At 41.9% G+C, this 7496-nt stretch overlaps 1 non-coding gene across 1 annotated transcript; it reads left to right on the top strand.

The window, feature by feature from the left end:
• Window positions 1–712: 712 nt before the first annotated feature.
• LOC111759482 (small nucleolar RNA SNORA31) lies at window positions 713–839 on the top strand. The gene has a single exon (XR_002793450.1). It is a non-coding gene; the product is annotated as a small nucleolar RNA SNORA31 (small nucleolar RNA).
• The last annotated feature ends 6657 nt before the right edge of the window (window positions 840–7496 follow it).

Here is a 7496-nt window from a genome sequence, read left to right on the forward strand (position 1 = left end):
TCTTAGATTATTACATAGAATTTACATTCACAAAATTTATCTTGTTTAATTCTTGAAACAACCCTGCAAGGTCTTATTGTTACTGTTTTTAGATAAGGAAATTTAGTACCTAAGAAATGAAATGATTTTCCTAAAAACACCCAGCTAATCCATGACAGAGCCGACGTGAACTGTATCCCCCAACCACATCAAGCTGTCTGTCTGGAGGGAAATATCTGGGTGGAGCATCAGTCAGGGGCCTGGCAGAAGTCAGAGGCAAACACAAAAGGATGATGAAGGGATGTTAATAAAGTGACTATTTACAAAGGTAAGAGCAGGGTAGTGACAATGCAAAACCATTACCACCCATAATCCTAATGAGGCAAAAGGAGGGAGCAGTTGCTGGAACCTGTTGAGATCTGTAGCTGTAAGGAAATGTGGCCTTCAGTAGAGGAACTCTCCTATTGTTAAATTGCTAATCTGTATTCTGGTAGAGAGGGAGGCATGGAATAAATGGTACCACCTCTCTCTTCTCCCAACCTCCAATGGTGCCTCCCATTGCCAAATCCTACTGGAAGGCATAGGGCAATGAATGCTTGATGCCATTCATAATGTGAGCTACCTGCACAGTGCAGAGTGGAGAGTGGACCTGAAGGGCAAATAGAGACTATCTAACATAGGTGGTGAGAGAGCATGGCTTCATATTTTAAAATGTTTAAAGTGGATGACTCACACATCTCTGACAGGCCTGGAGCAGTTAATGTCTGCTGCTAAGGTTTCCACTAGAGATGCAAGAAAAAGGTCCTCGTGCTTCTGTCTGTCTGGTTGTGGCAGCCAGGATTGAATGGGGGAAAACAAGAAATTTAAAAAACCTGAGGAAGGGGAAATAATCTTTGCAACTCAGAAATAAACTTAAAAACAGCAAAATAAATAAATAAACAAAGTGGTTGACTCATTGGCAGAACTTCTACCTTTTCTTCTATGTGGCATGTGAGGATTGTTCCTAGAAAATTTTAAGGAGCCGTGATTGCACCAGACATTCTGCTTTTAAGAAAAAACCTGGACTCAGTTACTGTGTTAACTAAGAAGCAGTTTTTTCATTTTTGAAGGATTCTCTTCTTTGAGCTCTCTCAGGCAGAATATTGCAACCTATTATTTTGTATATTAATCTTAATGTAATTATTAGTTTAGTATAGGTTTCAACTAATTCTAATAGAGAAACTAAATTACTGCTTTGAAACAATTCAAACTGTGGTAAAACTGCTGTGTTGTTTTAAAAGAAAAGAAAAGGAAGGAAATCCCCAATGTGATGTGGTGGAAAGGACATTGAACAACCAGATGGTAGACTTGAATTGCAGTATCAGTTTTGTACTTCCTCTCTGTATGACTTTGGTTGTCACTTATTCCCAGAGTTTCAGTGTCTTTATCTATAATGTGAATGATTTGGACTAGAATAGCTGTTCCCACATCTGGTTAACCATCAGAATCACTTGGGAGCCCTTCCTTCTTGACTCCTTCCCTCCCTCACTCTCTCCTCCCTTCCTTTCATCCCTCCTTCCTTCCAGTACCAACTTACTTTATTGGAATGAGTGGTACAAATGTGGGCAGGAAACCAAACAAATAGGTGGCGGTATTAGTACAGTTTATGGTAGGATAAAGATAACCCAAAGTTGCATGTACATTGATGACTGTGGAAAGCCTCATGGCTTTGGAGGAGCCAGCTTGAAACTTACCTCTGTCACTCTCTTCTGGGATGTGCTTGTCAAAGAGTTGCTTCACCATGCCAAGTTCCATGGCCATCATTTTGTGGAAGTCGGTTATTCTCATTCAGGTAATGAGTTTCAGAAAGTCATACCCTGGGATTGTTTTAGTCAGTAGCCAGTTCAGGCAACTTCAGTAATGATTGATCACATTTCCTTTTTTTAATGTAAGCACACTCCACTGCATTCAACCTTCTCTCCTGATTCTATGGTCTGGTTTTTTGATGTCTTGAAAGAAGATTCAGGTACCTCTTTGGTTCTGCCATTTTAGCAGTTTCCCAGCATGATTCCTCTCCACAGCATCCTACGAAATGCAGTGAAATATGGAAAGTAGACTCATAGGAGGTGAAGAGTTCCAAGTTGACCCAGTCTCTCAGTCCTGGTGGTGGTTCTAGTGTACTTGTGAGGGGACTGAAGGTGTGTAGTGACTGGTGGGGCAGGGGCCTTTGTGTGGTTAGAGAGTGTTATGTGGCAGAGATGGAGTTCTGGCCCCTAGTGGCTAACCAAATTTATTATTAAGCTACATTGGCATGGCAACAGAGTTAGAGATATCAATTGTTACCTACATTAATAATGATAGTAACAAGACCATTGTTAGGTGCAGGTTTTCTGTACATTATTCCATTTAATAGTTATAATACCCTTATTCAGGTAGAGGCCATTATTATGCTATTATCCACATTTGATAGATGAGAAAACTAAGGCCTTTGAGTGAATTAGTCAGGGTGCTTCCAGCAGTCCATAACCATGTGGCTCAAACAAACTTAAACAACAATGGAATGTTTATTTGTCCAAAACAGTATTTCCAGAGGTAGTTGAGCTTCAGGATTGGTTGATTTATGGGTCAATAATGTCATCAGAGCCCTGGATTCTGTCTGCTTTGCTATTTATTGTCAGTTTCATCCCTTGGCTTGTTCTACTTATGGACATAAGATAGCTGCTAGCAGAAACTGAGATGACATTCCTACTCATTTATATTTGGCGTGTATGAGAGACAATCCTCTTTCCAGTGTGTAGAACTTTCTTTGGATAGTGCCCATGCCTTTCAGCTCCATCCTCACCCTTTTCTCCTCTCTGCGCCACTGCCTTGCTGGGAGCCTAGCCTCCAATGCCACCCTGCTTCCTATTAGGTTTGCCCAGGGAGGGCACTGGCAGGAGGTTAGAAGGCAGGAGGGATGGAGAAGCCTTGTGGTATTCTTACCTTTCCCTTTTGCTCCTCCCACCCACTTCAACAGCCTTGTAACCAATTCCCAGTATTAAATTCCCATGATTTTAGATACCTATAATGGTTTTTTTTCCTCTTCTTTTTTGGACACTGACTGACCAGCTTTTCAATTGGATTAGGCCAATTTAGATCATATGCCCTGCTCCAGGACTGAAAAACTGTCAGGGTGCCTGAATGGGTTTTGGACAAATCAGGACTCATTTCTGGGGAACAGTTTCCTCTAAGTTACATAGGATGCATAGGAAAGGGGAAAATACCTGAAGTTAGGAGTCTATTAATAAAGAAGAAAGAGGCTTAGGTAATGGGTAGGCAGCCAAAGGTGTCCAATGATCAGTCAGCCAGCAAGAGGGAAAGTCAGATGCAAGTCCATAGGCCTACAATGATCCTACAAACCATATCCTATACTGTACAAAATAGTGAAGTATAGGACTGGGACTAGAACACAAGTCTGCTCATTGCCAGTCTTTACTACAGTGTCGCCTGCATATGTCTCCAGGGTATCTTGACCCAGATCTAGGAGTGCAGATCCCAGTTGTTGGGATGACCAGACTTTACAAGCTGCGTTTTCAATAAGGGAATAAGGGCCATAGAAAAATTTTATGTTTTTCCATTTTTTCCACCTTGGGGCAGTCCAATTTTAGTCCCGTGTGTGATATTATCAGTTAATTATAGAAGCTTGTAGACCTTCTATTAGTGGTAACAGTTTAGCCACTGTCATTATTAAAGTTGTGCTGAACAAATAACACTCACATTTTTTTTTATTTTGCTACCTGTCACAGTATTGATCAAGTTTAGAGTCAGCCACAGTCACATCGACTTTTTCCAATGTTCCAGCTAACTTACTGGAAACAGTCTAAATTAAAGATAGTGCTTGGCTGTAACCACAGTCAGTCACTTAATTTTTTCTTTTTCAATATTGGACAGGCTTGGGGCATCACCCTTTGTGTTTTAAGATGTTCCAAGCTGAAGAGAATCTGGAGTTTTTTTGCAGAACTATCCTTCATGGTGGATTAGGGATTTTAAAGTCTACCCACATATTATAGATTGCTTTCTCACATACCACTCAAATAAATTTCTTCCTTAGATTTTAGAGTAAAACAGTAGCTTTACCACATGATCTAAAATCCTTTCCCCCTTCCTTTCTTACTTTCTCCCTCTTTTACCTCCCTCCCTTCCATCCAACTCATTGGAACTCCTAAATGGTTACATGAGATTTAAGTAGCTGATCACATAAATTTTACTTAGGTCCCGAAGAGGGTCTCATCTTGTCAGCATTGTACACCTGCTGAGGTCATCTTTTGGGGATGAAGTAGGAGAAGAAGGCAAAGGGTGAAGAGCAAAACTTATTATTGGGACTATTACAATAACAGTTGGTTAGCTTTCCATGACTCATCAGGTAGAACTATTCAGATTTCTACTTTCTTACAGCAGTGAACATTCTCATAAATCTTCTAATTTTAATCTAAAGGGTGATAGGAGTGATAAAGAACTTAAAGAATGGGTAATTTCCCCAATTCTAATTGTAATCTAGGAAGCCTAATTTGTATCTCTTAGAAATGAATATGGAAGAAGGAGCAAGGGAGATGGTGTATCAGAAGGACATGGATAGTATGGCGGATATATCTCTGGGCCATTAGGGTCACCAGGATTATTGGGGCTGATTGGTTACTTGACTACCAGGTAGGACAGAACTTCAAGGGACTACATGCATCTCTAGAGTATAGATTTCATTCCCAACATCAATCACAGGTGTGGGTGCTCTTGAGGACATCTCATCTAAGTAGAAAGCATGTACCACAACCCAATATTTGTGCTCGATAATACCTGCAATGGTGCGCGGTTTCAGAAGTATCCAATCTTACTAAGCACTGGTCAACAACACTTTTCGAGTCCAGAGCATGGTGCAAAACATTTCTTCCATTTCTTTTAGGTTTATTTCAGGCCAAATAGAGTGAGTCAGCCTTAGAAAGGCAGTGGAAATTTCTCTCCCTCTACTTTCCCTCTTTCCTGCCCTTCTCTTAAAGAACTTCCTCCATGCGGGTGCCCCTTATTGGTAAGGACATGTAGACACCATCCTGGGATGTGACAGTGGTATTTTACAGCCTTTTGAGGGGTTGACTCTTTACAGAAGCATATTTACAAGACAAATCAATCCCTTTCTATTGCTACTATTAATCACTTCCCATGAAATCATTTAATGTTTGTTATGCTAAAGGATCCTCTCCCTATCAGAGGTGATGGCTGGGAGGAAAAGGCAGGCAAAGAATGAAGAACCCTGTCCTGCCACACACCATATAGTCTGTAGTCTATGACTTTGAGCAGCCATGGGAAAGCCTCTAGTTCAGAGACTCATAGTGAGTGGACTGAGGTGCTGAAATATGCATGACTCTGCTGCTCTATGGGGGCCCTTTCTGTGGGTAGTGGCATGGGCTTGCAATGACACAGCCCTCCCATTCAGCTTACTCATTTGTGCATTATGAGGGGCTTCTTTTTTTTTTTTTTTTTTTTTTTTAATTTTTTAATTTTTTATTGACTTTGTAATAATATTACATTAAAAATATATATGTGAGGTCCCATTCAACCCCACCCCCCCACCCCCCCTCTCCCCCCCCCCAACAACACTCGTTCCCATCATCATGACACATCCATTGGATTTGGTAAGTACATCTTTGGGCACCTCTGCACCTCATATACATTGGTTCACATCATGGCCCATACTCTCCTCTATTCCATCATGTAGGCCCTGTGAGGATTTACAATGTCCGGTGATTACCTCTGAAGCACCATCCAGGGCAGCTCCATGTCCCGAAGACGCCTCCACCTCTCATCTCTTCCTGCCTTTCCCCATACCCTTTGTCCATTATGTCCACTTTTCCCAATCCAATGCCACCTCTTCTATGTGGACACTGGATTGGTTGTGTCCATTGCACCTTTATGTCAAGAGGAGGCTCAGATTCCACCTGGATGCTGGATGCAATCCTCCCATTTTCAGTTGTAATCACTCTAGGCTCCATGGTGTGGTGGTTGTCCTTTTTCACCTCCATCTTAGCTGAGTGTGGTAAGTCCAATAAATCAGATTGTAGGTGCTGGAGTCTGTTGAGGCTCAGGATCTGGCTATCACATTGTCAGTCCAGAGATTCAAATCCCCTAAATATATCTTAAACCCCAACATTAACTGCACCTCCAGCACATTAGCATGAAAGTCTTATGAAGGGAGATCCCATCTGAGTCCAGATTCATCACACATAAACACCATTTCCAAAGAGGGGCCATCTGCCCTGGTAGTTAACCCCATCGGCCATGACCATAACTCCCATGGGTCTCTTTAGCCCTCAAAGGAACCAATATCTGGGGGTTGTATCTGCTTTATCTGTCTCTCTGACTCTGCTCAGTTGTGCATGAGGGCAAACCTTCTGCCAGCCTCCAGACTCTTTTTTAGAAACTCGTAGCCATATAAACTCATTTCTCCTTTCCATTTCCCCCTTACTTTAGGTCAAACAGCATTTTAAAGTCATGGTATTTTATGTAGACATGGATATTCTGCTGATCCGCATTGAACCTTCCGTATAAGGTCATTTTCCAGTTGCATCATCAGTTGGTAGTTGATAGTGGTCCCTCGTTGCCAGGGAGGCTCATCCCCGGGTGTCATGTCCCACACTGGGGGGAAGGCATTGCATTTACATGCTGAGTTTGGCTTCGAGACTGGCCACATTTGAGTAACATGAAGGCTGACAGAAGGAAATTCCCAGGCACAAAGTTGCTCTAGGCCTTGTTATTATTTTGGGTTTATCAGCTCACAAGCATAGTCATTGGTATCAGGGGCTCACTGTTGAACCCTCACTCCCTCCCGGTCCCCACCACTGTACCTGGGAGACTGTCGCTGCTCCCCTAGGGACCACGACAGAGCACCACTGGCCAGGAACCCAGTACCCCCCCCTACTGTGGTTTTTAATTGTTGCCACTATGAGTATATCCAAACATTGCCATGCACCCTGGACATATGTTCTGTACCGCTCCCTGTCAGTCATATATCACCTGTCATTGGTATCCCATACCAGTATCCCTCCATTGCCATTGTTGAAACACTCTGTGATCCAGAACTCCCCGAAATTTGAAGCCCAATATAATGTCATGGTCCCTTACTAGGGAATGGCATATAGCGATGAGTTTAAAGGATAGATAAAGAACTTGGATAAAGTTAGATAAAGAACTTAGATAAAGAATGTTGACTTGAAAAAATTCCACATCTTATTTTTTTCTTTTTTTTTCTCTTTTTTTCCCCCCCCCCCCCCCCTAATTATTCAGCTTTTCTTCACAGGAGTCCTAGACCACAGCAATGTATATATATAATATACAGCACTCCCACACATCCACCAGAAAACCTTTTCCCTTCCACAGTGATACTCTTACGCCCTATTCATATCATATTTACTTAAAGTGATGTACAGAGTCTGAGACATTAGCTTTCTAACAAGGTGACATCTGTGTTTACATTATGGTGCATACTTTAGGATACACAGTTCTTTACATTT

The sequence above is a fragment of the Dasypus novemcinctus genome, chromosome 1, assembly GCF_030445035.2.
Source record: "Dasypus novemcinctus isolate mDasNov1 chromosome 1, mDasNov1.1.hap2, whole genome shotgun sequence".
NCBI classification, from domain to species: Eukaryota; Metazoa; Chordata; class Mammalia; order Cingulata; family Dasypodidae; genus Dasypus; species Dasypus novemcinctus.